Source organism: Ranitomeya imitator, chromosome 5 (genome assembly GCF_032444005.1).
Source record: "Ranitomeya imitator isolate aRanImi1 chromosome 5, aRanImi1.pri, whole genome shotgun sequence".
In the NCBI taxonomy this organism is placed as follows: domain Eukaryota; kingdom Metazoa; phylum Chordata; class Amphibia; order Anura; family Dendrobatidae; genus Ranitomeya; species Ranitomeya imitator.
Genome location: NC_091286.1, coordinates 198975113 through 198996130, shown reverse-complemented (window position 1 = coordinate 198996130; position 21018 = coordinate 198975113).

Sequence of the window (21018 nt, the reverse complement as noted above, 5' to 3'; positions counted from 1 at the left end):
AACCTTGGCCGCTCTTCTCTGCACCCGCTCTAGTTCAGCTGTCTTTCTTATACACCGGAGACCAGAACTGTGCACAGTATTCTAAGTGTGGTCGAACTAGTGACTAAAGAGGTAAAATTATGTTCTCATGTGCATCTATGCCTCTTTTAATGCATCCCATTATTTTATTTGCCTTTGTAGCAGCTGCCTGACACTGGCCACTGAACATGAGTTTGTCATCCACCCATACTCCCAGGTCTTTTTCATTGACGGTTTTGCCCAGAGATTTAGAATTAAGCACATAGTTATACATCTTATTACTTCTACCCAAGTGCATGACCTTACATTTATCCCAATTAAAGCTCATTTGCCATTTATCAGCCCAAGCTTCTAGTTTACATAAATCATCCTGTAATATAAAATTGTCCTCCTCTGTATTGATTACCCTGCAGAGTTTAGTGTCATCTGCAAAAATTGAAATTCTGCTCTGAATGCCCCCTACAAGGTCATTAATAAATATGTTAAAAAGAAGAGGGCCCAATACTGACACCTGTGGTACCCCACTGCTAACCGCGACCCAGTCCGAGTGTGCTCCATTAATAACCACCCTTTGTTTCCTATCCTTTAGCCCAGGGGTGTCAAACTGCATTCCTCGAGGGCCGCAAACCATGCGTGTTTTCAAGATTTCCTTAGCATTGCACAAGGTGCTGCAATCATTATGTGTGTAGGTGATTAAATTATCACCTGTGCAGTACAAGGAAATCCTGAAAACATGACCTGTTTGCAGTCCTCGAGGAATGCAGTTTGACACCCCTGCTTTAGCCAGCTCTTAACCCACTTACACATATTTTCCCCTATCCCCATTATTCTCATTTTATGTATCAACCTTTTGTGTGGCACCGTATCAAAAGCTTTTGAAAAGTCCATATACACTATGTCCACTGGGTTCCCTTGGTCCAGTCCGGAACTTACCTCTTCATAGAAGCTGATTAGATTAGTCTGACATGAACGGTCCCTAGTAAACCCTGTTCTGATACTGGGTCATGAGGTTATTCCTCTTCAGATACTCCAGTATAGCATTCCTTAGAATGCCCTCCAGGATTTTACCCACAATAGAGGTTAAGCTTACTGGCCTATAATTACCGAGTTCAGTTTTTGTCCCCTTTTGAATATTGGCACCACATTTGCTATACGTCAGTCCTCTGGTACAGACCCTGTTATTATGGAGTCTTTAAAGATTAAAAATAATGGTCTATCAATGACTGTGATTTTTAGACTCCGATGTACTTCCTGCTGGGTTAAGCAGGTGACATTTAATGGGGAATTTTTATCACTAGTCATTTTGTCCGCCATGGGATTTTCTTGTGTAAATACTGATGAAAAAAAGTAATTTAGCATATTGGCTTTTTCCTCATCCTCATCCACCATTTCACCTAGACTATTTTTAAGGGGGCCAACACTATCATTTTTTAGTTTCTTACTATTTACGTAGTTAAAGAATATTTTGGGATTATTTTTACTCTCTCTGGCAATGAGTCTCTCTGTCTCAATCTTTGCTGCTTTGATTTGCTTTTTACAGAATGTATTTTTCTGTATTTATTTAATGCCTCCTAACTACCTACTTCCTTTAATTCTCTAAATGCTTTCTTTTTGTCACTTATTGCGCCCCTTACAGCTCTATTTAGCCATATTGGTTTCCTCCTATTTCTAGTATATTTATTCCCATACGGTATATACTGTGCACAGGTCCTATCCAAGATGCTAATAAATGTCTCCCATTTTCTTTGTGTATTTTTATGTCTCAGGGTATCGTCCCAGTTAAATTGCACCAAGATCCTCTCTCATCCGTTGGAAATTTGCACTCCTGAAGTTTAGTGTCCTTGTAACCCCTCTACTACACATCTTATTAAAGGATACATGAAAACTTATTATTTTGTGATCACTATTCCCCAAGTGACCCCCAACCCTTATATTTGATATGCGGTCTGGCCTGTTGGTTAATATTAGGTCTAGCAGTGCCCCCCTTCTTGTTGGGTCCTGAACCAGTTGTGAAAGATAATTGTCTCTCATAGTTGTCAAAAACCGATTACCTTTGCTGGAACTGCAGATTTCCGTTCCCCAATTTATTTCAGGGTAGTTGAAGTCCCCCATAATAATGACTTCTCCTTGAGTCGCAGCTTCATCTATTTGCTTTACGAGGATATTCTCCTTTGCTTCCATTATTTTTGGAGATTTATAACAAACCCCTATCAGTAATTTATTATTTTTCCCCCTCCCCTTATCTCCACCCACAGGGACTCTACATTTTCATTAGATTCACCTATAATATCACGCCGGATGTATTCGCGTGTGCCCAATACTTAAAGCAATGAATATTCACTGCTCTCCACTCCCATAGGTGTGGAATCCAGTGAATATTCATTTACTTTAGTAGTGGGCACACGTGAACGCCCGGCAGCTGCAGAAAGCCGGTAGCTGCAGCTAACATTGTTCCCGGCGTGGAGAGCAGTGAGTATTCTGGCAGCTGTCCTCGACTTGTAAGCAATTCATGATGTTCCTGCCATGCTCTAGTTACAAGCATATATCAGCTGCTGGCATCGGAACAAGATGCGAGGGAATGCAGGATGGTAAGTATAATGGTTTGTTGTTTTTTTTTGATGGGGGGGACCATGCATACCAGCACGGAGATGGCGGGGCCCTGCATACAAGGATAGGGATGAGGGGGGCCATGCACACCAGGATAGGAATGAGGGGCCATGCATACCAGGCTAGGAATGAGGGGCCATGCATACCAGGCTAAGAATAAGAGGGACATGCCTACCAGGCTAGGTGTGAAGGGGGCCTGCATGCGCATGCCAGGAGAGGGAGGAGGGGGCTCTGAATACCAGGATCGGGATGAGGAGGCTATGCATACCAGGATAGGGATGAGGGGGCCATGCATACCAGGGTAGGGAAGAGGAGGCTATGCATACCAGGATAGGGATGAGGGGGCCATGTATACCAGGATAGGGGATATTAGTACAGCATTAAACACATTTGTTTGCTTCAATTTTTGTTTTTCCTAATTTCCTCCTCTAAAACCTAGGTGCGTCTTATGGTCCGGTGCGTCTTATAGTCTTAAAAAATACGATAATTTGAAAAAAAAAAAATGAGGATAAAAATAATGAAGACAAACGTTTGCCCCTCAACCTCATATAGTGGATTTTGCCGCTGCGGGTCCGCAGCAGTTTCCATAGCGTTTACAGTAACCTGTAAACCCTATGGAAACCGCAAACCGCTGTGCACATGCTGCGGGAAAAACCGCGTGGGAACGCAGCGGTTTACAACCTGCAGCATGTCACTTCTTTGTGCAGAATCGCAGTGATTCTGCACCCATAGGAATGCATTGATCCGCTTACTTCCCGCATGGGGCTGTGCCCACCATGCGGGAAGTAAGCGGATAATTTGCGGGTGGTACCCGGGGTGGAGGAGAGGAGACTCTCCTCCAGGCCCCAGGAACCATATTTGTGGGTAAAAAAAAGAATTAATATAAAAAATAAGCTATACTCACCTCTCAGCGCTGCACGCGGCCGTCCGGTCTCAGGTTTGCTATGCGACCAGGACCTGCGGTGACGTCGCAGTCACATGACCAAACAATAACAAAACCCAGCACTCAACTTAGTTGTGAGAAGAAAAACGGGTGATTTATTGTATCCCAAGCAAAACGTTTCGGTCACACATGGGACCTTCGTCAGTAACTGAAAAGTATATATTTCAAAACAGTACATAAAGTCAGGATAACAAAATCATAAATAATAAACAAAGTATATACACAACATCAACATGTACAGTTGTACATGTACATGGCAAAAGAGAGAACTTTCTGAGGTGCGCATATGGTAACAGAGAGTTGCAAATCTATAGTGGCACAGTGAGTAAGAAGGATGGTAAAGAAAGGTACATACCAAGAACTGGAATGGAAGTGAATGCTAGTGGCTATATATGCTGCCTAAAAATACAATTAAAAACATGGCAAGACCGGTCAGATCCGGGGTTGTGAGAAAATGGAACACGTGAGAAGCATGTTAATGTAAGCCTACCAATAATTTCCTGAGTGCAGCGCCAATTTAAATGAGAGTCTCCTGATGCAGCCTAAAGAAGATAGGGCAGTGATATAAGTACCATAATCAGTACCATAGTGAGTGTATGGGGCCAAGAAGGTGCACTCAGGAAATTATTGGTAGGCTTACATTAACATGCTTCTCACGTGTTCTATTTTCTCACAAATGTATGTACCTTTCTTTACCCTCCTTCTTACTCACTGTGCCACTATAGATTTGCAATTCTCTGTTACCATATGCGCACCTCAGAAAGTTCTCTCTTTTGCCATGTACATGTACAACTGTACATGTTGATGTTGTGTGTATATACTTTGTTTATTATTTATGATTTTGTTATCCTGACTTTATGTACTGTTTTGATATATATACTTTTCAGTTACTGACGAAGGTCCCATGTGTGACCGAAACGTTTTGCTTGGGATACAATAAATCACCCGTTTTTCTTCTCACAACTAAGTTGAGTGCTGGGTTTTGTTATTGCTTGGTCTAATGGTTTGGGAACCTACCCATGCACCACTTTAGGTTGTGCACACGTTTATCTATTATTTGCGGTCACATGACCGTGACGTCACGAAGGTCCTTCTCGCACAGCATCTTTGGAACCGGACTGCCACCTGCAGCGCCGAGATCGGGACGTCAGAGGGTGAGTATATCATTATTTTATTATTTTTAACATTACTATTGATGCTGCATATGCAGCATCAATAGTAGGAGTAAAATCCCGCAGCGGAACCCGCAGGACAAAACGTGATAAATCTGCAGGGATAACCGCAGCGGGTTTGCCCTGCAGATTTAACAAATCTGCTGCAGGAGAACCCGCAGGGACCCGACGCTATGTGTGAACACCTAACAGTAACAAGAATAATTTATCTTCAAAACCTACAGAAAAGTTCCTTTTAAATAAACTCCTCAACAAAAAGAATTATTTTTCTTCTTAAAAAGATTCATTAGTTGAGGAGATGGATATCGCAAACTCATCCAAAAGAAAGTACCGTATATACTCGAGTATAAGTCGAGGCACCTAATTTTGCCACGGAAAACTGTAAGCTTATTGACTTGAGTAAAAGCGGTGTATGCATTGTCCCCTCATCCCTGTCCTGCTATGCATGGCTTGGCATCCTCCCTCTTGCATGCATGGCTCGCCCGTACTCCCCCGTGTATGCATGGCTCCCCCGTACTTCCCCGTGTATTCATGGCTCCCCCGTACCCCCCCCGTGTATGCATGACTCCATCGTACTCCCCCGTGTATGCATGGCATGGCTTGGCTCAGCTCTCCTGCCCTCCTCCGTCATACTCACCCTTTCCTGACGCGGTCTCTGCGCTTCCCTGCTTCTCCGTTCTCCTGAGGCCGGCAGCTTCTTCCTGTGCAGAGCAGTCACCGCTCATTAAGGTAATGAGTATGCGCTCCACTCCTATGGGAGTGGAGACACGTACATATTCATTACCTTAATGAGCGGTACCACGTGACCACTCTGCACAGGAAGAAGCTGCCGGCCTCAGGAGAACGGAGAAGCAGGGATTTAGATCCAGCGACTGAGGGGGAGTATTGATGTCTGACTCGTGTATAAGCCAAGGGGGGGCGTTTTCAGCATAAAAAGATGTGCTGAAAATCTCAGTTTATACACGATTATATACAGTGACCCGAAGACAGGAACCACAAAAATTCCCAGGCTCCCAGATTTTGAATCTGATGATTTTTCAACAAATCTCAGTCCTGATTAAAACCATCCAAGGCTGGAACCCTCTGACAATTCCATCTTTAATTCAGTGGATCAACCAAAGCCTCCTCTGACAATTACACCTCAGAGAATGTTAGCAGTAATTTGACAAAAGCACTGAACAAAAATCTAAAAGTGGGATTTGGAAGACAGGAGAAACTATTACAAACCAGTATTTTTTTATTAAAAGTTTGAGGAGAATGGAAAGAGAATCGCATTAGTAAAAAATAAAACACCATTTCAAATGAAATAAGAGATACGCAAAAATCCTCAATTTAAGAACAAAAATTGCCGACCTTGAGGATAGAAAACACCGCAACAAAATTAAGCTTAAAGGGATTCCGGAAAGTGTACATCAACATAATCTGTCAGAGTAGATAATAAAAGTTCTTCAAAAGAACTATCCCCTCTCTCTCAATTAGACCTGTCAATAGACAGGGCACATAGACACCCATGTACAACTTTGATTCAGGTACCTATTACTAGAGCTTCAATACTCTGCATTCATTTCTATGAAACCATATAAAAGCTATTATCTTATATCAAAGAAAACACATCATTGATCCATATAGCAAAATAATAATATAATAATAATAATAATTTTTATTTATATAGCGCCAACATATTCCGCAGCGCTTTACAAATTATAGAGGGGACTTGTACAGACAATAGACATTACAGCATAACAGAAATACAGTTCAAAAGAGATACCAGGAGGAGTGAGGGCCCTGCTCGCAAGCTTACAAACTATGGGGAAAAGGGGAGACACGAGAGGTGGATGGTAACAATTGCTTTAGTTATTCGGACCAGCTATAGTGTAAGGCTCAGGTGTTCATGTAAAGCTGCATGAACCAGTTACCTGCCTAAGTATGTAGCAGTACAGACACAGAGGGCTAATACTGCATAAAGTGTATGAGAACATGATGCGAGGAACCTTTTTTTTTTTTTTTATTATAAATAGGCCACACAGGGATCGTTAGGTTAATGCATTGAGGCGGTAGGCCAGTCTGAACAAATGAGTTTTTAGGGCACGCTTAAAACTGTGGGGATTGGGGATTAATCGTATTAACCTAGGTAGTGCATTCCAAAGAATCGGCGCAGCACGTGTAAAGTCTTGGAGACGGGAGTGGGAGGTTCTGATTATTGAGGATGCTAACCTGAGGTCATTAGCGGAGCGGAGGGCACGGGTAGGGTGGTAGACTGATACCAGGGAGGAGATGTAGGGTGGTGCTGAGCCATGGAGTGCTTTGTGGATGAGGGTAGTAGTTTTGTACTGGATTCTGGAGTGGATGGGTAGCCAGTGTAATGACTGGCACAGGGTAGAGGCATCGGTGTAACGGTTGGTGAGGAATATGATCCTGGCTGCAGCATTCAGGACAGATTGGAGCGGGGAGAGTTTTGCAAGAGGGAGACCGATTAGTAGAGAGTTACAATAGTCCAGACGAGAATGAATAAGTGAAACAGTAAGAGTTTTTGCAGAGTCGAAAGTAAGAAAAGGGCGAATTCTAGAAATGTTTTTGAGATGCAGGTAAGAAGAGCGAGCCAGTGATCGGATGTAGGGGGTGAATGAAAGGTCAGAATCAAGGATGACCCCAAGGCAGCGGGCATGTTGCTTTGGAGTAATGGTGGAACCGCACACGGAGATGGCAATGTCAGGCAAAGGTAGGTTAGTAGAGGGAGAGAACACGAGGAGTTCAGTTTTTGACAGGTTTAGTTTCAGATAGAGGGAGGACATGATGTTAGAGACAGCGGTAAGATAAGGGTGTTTGCGGATCTGTCAAAGGAAACTCTAGATGAGCAGAAATCTTTTAAGGAGGTCTCATCTAATCTCCGCAACATAGGAATTTACTATAGACGGGGATTCTAAACCAAATTATTAATTCTCTTTAAGGGAAAACTATCCCAATATTTACCCCTGATGAAGGAATAAATGTCATCATTTCAACTAAAGAAGGGTAAACACCTAAGGATAATCGTTAGAGTGGATTTCTTACACTATCCTCTGAACCAAATTTAAATAGTAGCCATCCAAACCTTAATTAGATAAAAGATTGTGCTTTAACACTTCTATTAAAAATTTCTGAGCTCCAATAAAAATCGAGGATAAAATCTCTCCTCCTTAGGTTGTCGGATGGTTATCTTAGTCTATTCATATTATCTTTAATTTACATTTTGTGTCAGTTCTTATATTTAACCATTAAAAATATCTTCCTTCATTAGCACAATCTGATTTTAATACTTAAGGTACCGTCACACATAACGATATCGTTAACGATATCGTTGCAACGCCACGCTTTTTGTGACGTAGCAACGATCCCGCTAACGATCTCGTTAGGTGTGACAGCGACCAACGATCAGGCCGCTGCTGGGAGATCGTTGGTCGTTGAGAATGATCAGGACCTTTTTTTGGTCGCTGATCACTGACTGTCAGCGCTGGCCGTAAAGCAGAGCACAGCGGTGACGTCACCGCTGTGCTCTGCTTTACGGCCGGCGCTGACACAGTCAGTGCAGGAAGCTGACGCCGGGGGACGTGACAGACATCAGAATGTGAGTATGTACTGTTTTTTTTTTTTTTTTTTTTTTTTAACTTTTACAATGGTAACCAGGGTAAATATTGGTTTACTAAGCGCGGCCCTGCGCTTAGTAACCCGATGTTTACCCTGGTTACCCGGGTGCTGCAGGGGGACTTCGGCATCGTTGAAGACAGTTTCAACAATGCCAAAGTCTTTCCCCTGATCCTTGGTCGCTGGAGAGAGCTGTCTGTGTGACAGCTCCCCAGCGACCACACAACGACTTACCAACGATCACGACCAGGTCGTATCACTGGTCGTGATCGTTGGTAAGTCGTTTAGTGTAACGGTACCTTTACTCCCTAATCAAAACATTTGTTTGATAAGTTAATGATTGATTATCTTCCAAATTGTTTCTATTATCTACTTACAAGGACAGACACAGAAAGCTTGTGTTCCCTGTGCAAGCAATGTCTGGGCCCCCCTCCTTTTATGGCACCCAAGCTACAGATTTATATTACATGTATACACACACTTTTACAAACAGGTGCACACAAGTATGGTAATACACATAGATTATAGTAAATCTGTACACATTTTATTACTTACATATGATGTACCTCTAACCGGTGCATTCCTCCATCTTCAGCAGTTTCATCCTGGTGGTCTTCAGTCCATCCATCAGCACTGCTGGCCAGATCTCCAGCTGTCAGCCAGTCCTGTCTCCTGCCTCTTCACTACCTCTTATAGCTGCTGGGAATTGCCTCTGAGCAGTCCATGAATCGTACACTTCTCATTCCTTCTGAGAAGTTCTTGTAGCTGCTTGACCCATGTAAACATCGGCCATCACATCAACCTCCCCTTCTCCATTAGCCACTTAACACCCCCTGTATTGAGGTACTGCACTGGCCCTGCTTCTGAATGGGCCAGTGCAGCGGTTTTCCAATGAAGCCCCCTAAGTTCAGGGGGAAAGGTAGCTACAGGTGGGTGGGGGATTTATGTGACAGCTCATGGGAATATCAGGCAGTTCATTGTCAGACCTGCTCAGAAGGAAGGAGAGTTGTCAGATGTACAGACTGCTCGGAGGATGTTCCCAGCAGGAGACGGAATTGACTGAGATCAGCCATACTTACCAGGCCTGTCATCCTACATGTACCTGAACGACGCTAAGAAGTCAATGGCGTGTCCAGAAACCCTGAGCTTATGCATCATAGAGCGAGCGTCAGCATCAACTAGGAGGAGAAGAAGGGGGCCCCTTCTAATATATGCTGCAGAGTGTATGCCCCTCTCCGTCCGCAAAAGACTCCGGTACGGGCCTCCTTCCGCTCCTTTTAGTGTAGATGCTGCCCCTAGTTCTATGAGAGAACAAGACATTTCAGCAGCTATTGCATGCTATCCCCCCCCCCCCCAAAGGAAAAGGGTCCATCTTAAAAGATTTTTCCCTTTTATTTTGTACTCCTTTTGGTGGATATTAGTTATATTAGGATAAGTTTAGTGTATATTAAATTTTATTTCCGTGTAAAAGTATAATTTTAATTTTTAAACAATGAGTCTAAAGATATTTTCCTATTACGTAAGAGGGCTTAACAACCTGTATAAGAGACACTCAGTTTAGAGTGAGATCAGAAACAGCCACACAGATATTATTGGCCTACAAGAGACTAATTTTCTAAAACACAATCATCCAAAGTTTTACGACAAATATGTTCCCCATATATTCGAATCCTTTAATCTCGGGGGAAAAAAAGCAGTTGTTGAAACCATCATTAAAAATTCAATCCCCTTTCGGATGGTTGAGGAATTTAGCGGTCCTCGGGGGAGATCCAATATATTAGTATGTTACTTGAATAACCAATTGTGCACAATTACTAAAGTATATGCCCCGGACAAAAGACAGTTTCACTTCTTAGATAAATTGATGAGAAAAATTCAAAGTATAAGAAAGGGAACCCGAATTCTCCTTGTAGACTTTAACATGGTCTCTGACGGTTTTATGGACTGAACCTCTGCTTCCAGACAATCTTCCACTAGCCACTTCCACTGGCTGAGATATAATGAACTTTGAGGTTTTTTTGTTGCATAAACACCTCCAGAGAATATATGCATTTCTCTGATGTCCATAAAACATCATCCAGAATAGACTTGCTTCTTCCTGATGTTTTCTCTATTGCAAAATTTGAAGCAGTAAAACTCCTTCCAAAATGTTTCGGACTATTCTCCAATACTAGGTCATCTATTCCTAAGTCCCCTCTCACAAAACCATTACTTATGGAAGTGCAACTCCACCCTTTGAAATCACACTGAATACAAATCAGAGATTGAAAAAACTCTTTCACTGTGTGGAATGTCCACAAGGCAGTTTTAAGAGGTAAAATTATACAAATCTCCAAACACAAAAGAATTAGTAGGAAAAAAATAATCTCTCTTCAGCAGACCCAGATCAAGGTCAAAGAAGACCTTTTATCAAGTACGACCAATTCTCCCAACAGTGAGTGATATTTGAAAACTGAGATACGAATTGAAGTCAGAATTTTATTCCTCATATGATTCTCTCATTAAGACCTCCAGATTCAATTACTACTCTTACTTTAACAAGCCAACAAGTTTCATGGCACAAAAACTGAAAGTCGATTAAGGCCGGGGTCACACTGGCGTATTGCATCCGATGCAAGAGCATCGGATGCAATATGCTAATGACACTCGGCTCCTGCTCGCAGCAGAGCAGGAGCCGAGTGTCATGCGTCTGTGCTCCGATTCTCTCGCACAGGGAGGATCGGAGCACAGCTGCGGAGGAGGCGGAGAAATTATTTTCTCCATCTCCTCCATTGCTGGGGTCCGCTTATAGCGCACATCACTCGGATGTTATCCGAGTGGTGTGCGCTGTCTCACTCGCACCCATAGGCTTATATGGGTGCGAGTGAGCCGAGAGTTTTCCTCGGTCCGTGACAATCGCAGCATGCTGCGAGTGTCTCGGACCGAGGAAAACGGCCGACAAAAAGTCGGCTGCTGGGAGCGGCACCATATGCTAACATTGCTCCGAGTGCAATGCGATTTTTTTTTTTTATCGCATTACACTCGGCCGTATTACGGTCTAGTGTGACCCCGGCCTAAAGAGCAGAATCAACAACATTTTTTCCCTAAAAGAAACAAAATTTAATCTCGCATCTAGTGATTTATTTACACTTTTTTTTATTAAAGATCTGGTGCATAACCTACTGAATAATAAATGCTCTCTCTCTGAGGTAATTGTCACTGTCTTAAATGACATCAACCATAAGATATTTTGGAGCACAAAATTCTTATATAATTGGTTTAATTCCGTCTCTATTCTCAAAATTCCTATATGCTAAAATGGGAATCAGATCTAGAGATGATCTTTCCTTCTGAACAATGGGAAAAAGCACTAAAAACCTCGTATACATCGAACATTTCGATGTACCTACACGAATCATTTTATAAGGTACTCACTAGGTAGTATTATACTCCCATTAGATTAACCCACAAAGACCATTCCCCATTATGCTGGTAAAACTGCGGTCACCTTGTCAGCCTCCTGCACATATTCTGGAGTTGCTCGAAAATCAAAACTTTATGGAGAAAAACCTCTATTTTAATCAACAATCTAACCTAAAATAATATCCTGATTACTCGGTAAATGGCTGTCTTGTCGTTGGACTTAGACAAAGTATATCCCCCCTTTAGATTTATTATTCATATCTTTCTTGTAATTAAAAACATACTGTATTTTTCAGATTATAAGATGCACTTTTTTCCCCCCAAATTTGGGGGGGAAATGGGGATGCGTCTTATAATGGGAATGTACCTTACTGGTACCGATGCTGCAGGCCGCAGGCTGGGATGAAGGGGTGTCTGGCGGTGCTGCGGGTGTCCGGTGCTGCTACCCAGTGCTCTGCGCATGTCTCCGATGCCCGGCGGCACTGCGGGGGTTTCCGGCGCTGCTGCCTGGTGCTCTGCTGGTGTTTCCGGTGCTGCCGGGGCCCACCCCGGTAGTCCCATGGTTTCCTGTGCGGTGGACTCCTGGAAAATGGCTGCCGGGTGGGGCGGCGCATGATCAGATGGAGATCTGTGCACTGAGATCTCTGGAGATGAGATTTAAGCCCTGAAATCTCATCTGCCGAGATCTTTGTGCTGAGAGAGCCATCTGCTCATGCACCGCCTCACCCGGCAGCCATTTTCCCGGAGTCCACCGCACTGAAAATCATGGGACTGCAGGGGCTCTGGCCTGCCACAAAATGTCGGCAGAGCCCCTGAAGCACTGGAGACCGCTGCATCAGCACTGGGCAGCGCCGTCCGGGCACCCGCAGCACTGGAGACACCAGCAGAACATCGTGCAGCAGCGCCCGCAGCCGGACACTCCCGCAAGGCCGCCGGGCACCAGAGAGACGCCAGCAGAGCACCAGGCAGCCGCGCAAGACACCAGCAGCACTGCCAGACACCCCTTCATCGCAGCCTGTAGCATCACCCCACTCCTGCATCCTCCAGCCGCGACCCTGGGTCTCCACTTCACCGCAGCCACCACCTCCGGTAAGCAATAAGCCGCATGGATTATAAGAAGCGCCACCATTTTATTAAAAAAAAAATCTCAAAATTTGGGGTGCGTCTTATAATCCGGAGCGTCTTATAAAGCAAAAAATACGGTAGTTGCATCTTATTGGAAAAAACACAACTTCTCCTAAATTTTCAGACATCTTAGAAGAAATGATTCTGCATAAATCTCTCAAATTCAAATTTGCTATGGTCAATAACAAATTCACTAAACCTATGAAACAATGGAACTGTTGGGATCTACAATAACTTCTTACAAATCTTAAATTCTGACCTACAACTTAATTCTTTATTAAAGGGAACCTGTCACCCCCAAAATTGAAGATGAGCTAAGCCCACCGGCATCAGGGGCTTATCTACAGCATTCTGTAATGCTGTAGATAAGCCCCCAATGTATCCTGAAAGATGAGAAAAAGAGGTTAGATTATACTCCCCTGGGGGCGGTCCGATCCGATGGGAGTCGCAGGTCCGGTCCGGGGCCTCCTATCTTCTTAAGATGACGTCCTCTTGTCTTCACGCTCCGGCGCAGGCGTACTTTGACTGCCCTGTTGAGGGCAGAGCAAAGTACTGCAGTGCGCAGGTGAAGTGTGCAGGTGCAATGTGCGTGAAGACAAGAAGAGGACGTCATCGTAAGAAGATAGGAGGCACCGGACAGTGACACCCATCGGACCGGACCGCAGCGGGACCGCCCCTGGGTGAGTATAATCTAACCTCTTTTTCTCATCTTTCAGGATACATCAGGGGCTTATCTACAGCATTCCAGAATGCTGTAGATAAGCCCCTGATGCCTGTGGGCTTAGCTCATCTTCGATTTTGGGGGTGACAGGTTCCCTTTAAATTTAAAATTCTATAGTAACTATTGTGTATTGCTGACAATATTGTTTGTGTATCTTTGTGACAATTTGTATTATCCCCACTATGTAAATTTTGTACTTCCCCTAAAATTTCCCTTTTCTTGATTTCTCTTCCAAATTTACCTTGAAAACTCAATAAAAATTAATTGAACACAAATGAAAATACATTCACTAGATATTCTTACCAGCAATAATCATCACACTTCATGAATGTTTGCTATTATATTTGCCTGTAATTACTTTTCATTTTACTGTACTTATATCTCTGAGGTTGTTTGCACACTTTTTATCAAAATGTGTAAGCTGTTTTGACGTTGAAACTTAAATTTCATTATCTCTGTAGGAAAGTGAATTAGAAATTTAAAGAGAACCTGTTGCACCCAAAATACATATTAAACTAGCTATACAATGATATTATGAACTTGGAAACTTAGCCCTTATAGAAATCATACTAGCACTGTACTTATTAGTTGTACAGTGCTTGAGAAAATTATTTTGTATTCAAAATGAGGGGACTTTGATTCACATTTTGTGTAGCCGAGGGCTCCATGCACCATAACACCCCCTCAACTGGCATTGTGTGGATTTTCTATGTTTCAGATTAACAGCGCTTGCTCACCTAGAACTGACCACTGCCTAAAGTCATCCTGTGTTTATGTGCGTACACACTGACACTGCCTGGTCTCTCTCACACAGTGGCTATTGCTACAATGGTACACCCAGAAGTGTAGCAAGTGAGCAGTTTCAGAGAGGAGAACTTACATATTCACACCGTGAGTGTGTGGCCGGGCTCGGGCAGTGTCAGTGCGCAAGTGAGTGCCCTCAATCAGACCAGGGGAAATCCCTAAAATGATCATTGAGGGGACACAACAGTGCACTGAGGTCTAAGCCACACCAAAGGTGCACTAAAATCCCATCATTTGCATTTGAATTAAAAGTATTTTTCAGGCACTGTACCAGTAAAATGCACAGTGCTAGTGTGACTTTACAGCAAGTTTAATATGCAGTATAGTGATGTCAGTCTCCCTTTAAAGTAACACTCCCTCCCAATACTTAATTTTTTCATTAGTTAATATATATGAATGAATTTTAATCTGAAAATTCATTATATACTTCTCTTCTGTTAAGTCATGTGATCACATGGTGACATTGGGATGAAATTGCATGGAATGTACCAAACTACTTCTCTACAGTGGGGGGGAGACAAATATCACATTTGATGAAGGTGATTACACATCTAGTGGTACATAGTTTTAAAGTAGGTGATAAGAGCGCAGCCTCCTGACTGTATGCTGATATTCCCTCATTTAAGAGAAGAGTAGAGATATTTGCTCTAGCTGTCAATGTGATGTTGTACTGGTGCATCTAAGGATTTATGTTGTAAAATAAATAAGAAAGAAGCGAAGTCTGAAGATAAGGAAACAAGGATTTGAACTACATCTAAATAAGTTTACTGTACGGTATATGTAAACTGGAGACCTGCATAGGTCCTTATTGAGAAGAGAAAGCAAATGGATTTTACGTGCAAACGCTATGGGTCCATTAGGATTAAATGATAAAATCGAAATGACGCTTTTTTTGTAATGTTTTTTTGGTATGTTTTTTTCGGTGGCAATTATCATTCTTTTTTTCTAAATGTTTATCATTGTTTAGATGAGTTTATTACATCCAGTGTATTTAAATAGAGCAGTCTTTTTGTTATTATTCTTGGTGTTTTCCTTGTTTTTTTTTTAAATGTCTTGTAATAATTATAATTATTTAAGTATTTCACTTTCACGGTGGGTGGGTTTTACTTTCATTGTGCCGATTAATGGGAGTTCCCTTGTAGAAGTGGGAGTTAAAGGGTGCTTTCCATCTCCTTCCGGCATTGAGACCCGTAGAAGCGCGGTAGCGCGAAACGGCCGTCATTTTTTGTCCACGTTCTCCCCAAGTGTGCCCGCACATGTTCTAATAAAGGACTATCGCACAAAAGACCGGTGAGTGCATTCCTGTTTCTTTTTCTTCGCTTGGATTCTTATATCTTGTCTTGAAGGTGCACCCAGAGTCTAAAGTCAGGCATATATGGCACAGCAGCGGCATATAGTTGCAATTTTTATTGTACAGAGGCGGTGACACACACACAACGATGCCGTGGACTTTCTCTACATTTTTACAGGTATATGTAAACTGCAGAGTGCGATGAATTGGGTGTTGCAGGCATGGGGCAAAAAACAGTGAATTAATAAAGAAAATCTAACAGGAGATATGTGGCTGCATTAACACAGCCAGAGTTCAGGCAGCATGAATGTTTTACTCTGAAACAACGATTCTTCTCCGCCCTGTTCTAGGCTGACACGCGAATGAAAAGAGCTGGAAGAAGCCTCAGGAAAGCTACTTTGGACTAGTGCTCAAAGTCTCCAGCCAATATTCAATTCAAGCTGGTTTGTCAATTTCCCTTTTTTTGTAATCTTGCCTGAAGGAGCCCCTGTGCTCTGAAAGCTTGCAAACATATTGTTTTCTGGTTAGCCAATAAAGGTATCACTCCTGGAATACTTCTGTCATCATTGGGCAGAAAAGTATTAACATCGATTTTTCTGGCTAACACGGTACCACAATACAATTTGTTATTGTACATCATCAATTTCCCTTTAAAATGGTTGTTCCCTGAACAAAGTACAAGTTCCACAAATGGATGTGTTTAACTCAGCACAGGCATTTTTTTTTTTAATCTTGTGCCCTTGCTGTGTACTGTGTAATGGCTGCATTTGATCATACAAGAACATGGTCCGCACATCCAGCTCCTGGCTAGGGAAGGACACAGAAGAGAGCATACCTGTACAGACAGGACAGCATGTTTGATCACAGTATTGAGTGACTTGAAGCTCCTACATTACTGATTTGATTTATGATGTGCTCAAGGGGACTGGAGACAAGGCGGAAACACTCCTGTGATAAAAGAGGTAGAGAAATGTGTTGTTTTTTTTATAACTAATTTTTATTGATTTTATACATTTAGCAAAACAAAATTAACACAAATATTCACATTAGGATAACCGGAATAGAAAGTCAATGAAGATGGAGTACATTAAGGATTGACTATTGGGAAACATTTTCCTCTAGTGGTATCAAAAGATATGGCAAATGGGAACAATAAAAGACAAACTCAAATAACTCTTCATATATTAGTTATGCTTGATGCCATATTGAGCAAACTCCATCCACAAGAAGAAACATTTTAACAGGCTCTATGGCTCATTAGTGAGAGGGAGAGTGGCAAAGCCTCTTCAGTTCTCCAAAAAGAGATGGGTAATTGTTATTATATAAATATAGGAATAGAACAAACTAACCCACAGATATTTAATGGCCTCCGTTTTAGACCTAAGTTTAAAGTTGGTTATTAGTTATTCTAACATATTAGAAGGGCTGTTCAATGGTAAGGCTTCCGCCTTGGAGATTTTTAGTTTATACCCCAATAAATGTCCGTATTCTTTTAACCCCTTCACGACATGCGCCGTACTAGTACTGTGCATGCCGTGTCACCCCCTTTGATGTGGGCTCCGGCGGTGAGCCCACATCAAAGTCGCGACATGTCAGCTGTTTTGTACAGCTGACATGTGCGCGCAATAGCGGCGGGTGAAATCGCTATTCACCCACCGCTATTAACCTGTTAAATGCCGCTGTCAAACGCAGGCAGCGGCATTTAACCGGCGCTTCCGGCCGGGCGGCCGGAAATGATGTCATCGCCGACCCCTGTCACATGATCGGGGGTCGGCGATGCATCAGGAAGGTAACCATAGAGGTCCTTGAGACCTCTATGATTACTGATGCCGGCCTGCTGTGAGCGCCCCCCTGTGGTCGGCGCTCACAGCACACCTGCATTTCAGCTACATAGCAGCGATCTGATGATCGCTGCTATGTAGCAGAGCCGATCAGGCTATGCCAGCTTCTAGCCTCCCATGGAGGCTATTGAAGCATGGCACAAGTAAAAAAAAAATGTTTTTAAAAACAAGAAAAAAATATAAAAAATATAAAAGTTTAAATGACCCCCCTTTCGCCCCATCCTAAATAAAACAATTAAAAAAAAAAAAAAACCTACACGTATTTGGTATCGTATTTGGTTCAGAATCACCCGATCTATCAATAAAAAAAAGCATTAACCTGATCGCTAAACAGCGCAACGAGAAAAAAACCGAAACGCCAGAATTACGTTTTTTTGGTCGCCATGACATTGCATTAAAATGCAATAACGGGCGATCAAAAGAACGTATCTGCACCAAAATGGTATCATTAAAAACATCAGCTCGGCACGCAAAAAATAAGCCCTCACCCGACCCCAGATCACGAAAAATGGAGACGCTTCGGGTATCGGAAAATGGAACTTTTTTTTTAAGCAAAGTTTTGAATTTTTTTTTCACCACTTGGATAAAAAATAACCTAGACATGTTAGATGTCTAGGAACTCGTAATGACCTAGAGAATCACAATGGCAGGTTAGTTTTAGCATTTAATGAACCTAGCAAAAAAGCCAAGCAAAAAACAAGTGTGGGATTGCACTTTTTTTGCAATTTCACCGCACTTGGAATTTTTTTCCCGTTTTCTAGTAAAAGACATGGTATAACCAATGGTGTCGTTCAAAAGTACAACTCGTCCCGCAAAAAATAAGCCCTCACATGACCATATTGACGGAAAAATAAAAAAGTTATGGCTCTGGGAAGGAGGGAAGGGAAAAATGAAAACGCAAAAACGAAAAAGGGCCGTGACTTGAAGGGGTTGTGTCTATAAGATTAAGGCTGTGTGCACACGTTGCTGTTTTCGCGTTTTTTCCTGATAAAAACGCTATAAAACCGCAAAAAAACAGCATACAATAAGCATTCCATCATTTAGAATGAATTCTGCATGTTTTGTGCACATGATAAAAAACGCAGCATAATCATTAATTTTGCGGTTTTTTTTGCGGATTTCCCACTACAAAATGCATTGGGAAATGTCTGGAAAAAAAACGCATCAAAAACGCATGCAGATTTCTTGAAGAAAATTTCAGGTTTTTCTCAGGAATTTTCTGCGAGAAATCCTGAACGTGTGCACATATCCTAAGGGCGCTTTATATGGAGCTTAGTGAGGATCAGCATATGATATCTTAAAAATCTTGCCCTTTTGTTTCCACCCCAGAAATGTTCAGATTTTGTCTAATCATAGCTGCAAGGGGCTCAATACACATTACATATAGAAGGAGGGAGATATTCTTGTACAGTTCGAGATAGTGAAACTAGGGAAGTATGGAAAGGTAGCTTAATTGAGGCCTAAGGGGATCAACAAAATACCTTTAATGCTTTAATATGTCCTCATTACTGTAAATAAAAAACACCAATTAAAGGGAACCTGTCAGCAGGATTGTGCACAGTAACCTACAGACAGTGTCAGGTTGGTGCCATTATACTGATTAAAATGATACCTTGGATGATGAAATCCATCCTGTGGTTGTGTATTTGTTTATCTTTATTTTCAGTTTTGAGTTAATGTTAATTGAATACCTATCAAAAATGTCTGAAAAGGTAATTTCTGAAGTAAGGAAAATACCTTTTGTAAAAACATATCTTTCCAGTATTTAGTGCATATGTACATAGGATTATTGGTTTGCTCCTCAGAAGTGCCTCCAAAACAACGTACCTACCTGCCCCCTGGATCGCTTATGTGACTTAATCACCTGTAACTGACAGTTTGAGGATATTGGTATTGTCTCTTCCCCTCTCGTATTACTATTAAAGGCTGAATGGGCTGAGGGAAAAAAATTAATTGCAAATTTAAATGTGCCTGATTTTATCATAATGGGTCTCCTGTAAGAACACTATGTCCGCTTTCTGAGACTTTATCTCCTGCAGAGTGAGCCTTTTCTTAGGGGAATTAAGACCCCTTACATTAAGCGATAATCTGTGAGTCATGATGAATACTTAAAGGCTAATGTCTTGGTCCCAGTAGCATTATTCCTTTGTATGGAATATCCAGAATCTGACTCCAGTCTAGGACCTCCAGATGACTGCCAACTTCCCAGACACAGAGAATTTCCTCACCCTCAACTGAGGGAGCTGTACCAAAGCAAATGAAAGGGGTAGAAACACAAGGGTAAGGGATAGACAAAGACACAAACATTTTTTTTGTTGTTGAGAAAATACATACTTTCATAAACAAAATACCACATTTCCCAGGAAAATCTGGAACGGGGTTACTCCTGTGAAACAAAGGAAGCCCACTAGGAATTCATATGGAATAGTGTAACCCCCAAGACTGTTTTTTGTGGGGTTGGAGTCCGAGACTGAACCTGCGCTGAAAAAATAAAAAGAGGGAATGCGGGGAAAACAACCTTCAACAAACCAGTCCAGAGCACCACCAGGTTTTTTGATGTGTATAGCCTCTGGAGCACACACATCTTATAAACGACTCTGAATACAGTAATATCCAGTATGAGAGTATGAAAAAAAAGTCCAGCACTTGGGTAAAGAGAGCAATAAATTCAATATTCCCAAGACCCTTAAAAGAAAGCCTCAGTAATATTATTGATCCCTAATAAACGTGAACTCTGCTAGGTGTAGAAGAATAAATCCCTCCCCCATCCCCTTTTCCCCTCTTGTCACCTGGACCCTTCCAATCACTTCTTTTTTTTATTTTAAACCAGAGGAGCTGGACCTGAGGCTTCCCAGTCCACAATCTTGGGAGGTTGCTGACCCAAAGCTTCACAGAAAGCTGGTAGGTTCTCCAAAAAACGCAATGTCACAGAAATTCCTTGATGACAAGCTGTTTGGGCAAAAAGAAATTCTCACCTATAGGGGATTTGTTGGTTCATCAGGACATTTAATAAAGGTTTAAAGGGAATCTGTCACCTGAATTTGGCGGGACTGGTTTTGGGTCATATGGGCGGAGTTTTCGGGTGTTTGATTCACCCTTTCCAAACCCGCTGGCTGCATGCTGGCTGCAATATTGGATTGAAGTTCATTCTATGTGCTCCGTAGTACACGCCTGCGCAAGGCAAGATTGCCTTGCGCAGGCGTGTACTGCGGAAGACAGAGAATTAATTTCAATCCAATATTTCGGCCAGCATGCAGCCAGCGGGTAAGGAAAGGGTGAATCAAACACCCGAAAACTCCACCCATATGACCCAAAACCAGTCCCGCCAAATTCAGGTGACAGGTTCCCTTTAAGGAGTTTCCTATTCTGTAGGGTAATATGTGACAGATCCAGAAACAGGTTTATTTCAGCACCCAGATATATCTCCCTCTGAGACCTTGCCTTGCCTTTGTCATAATCCTTTCTTTAGTCTC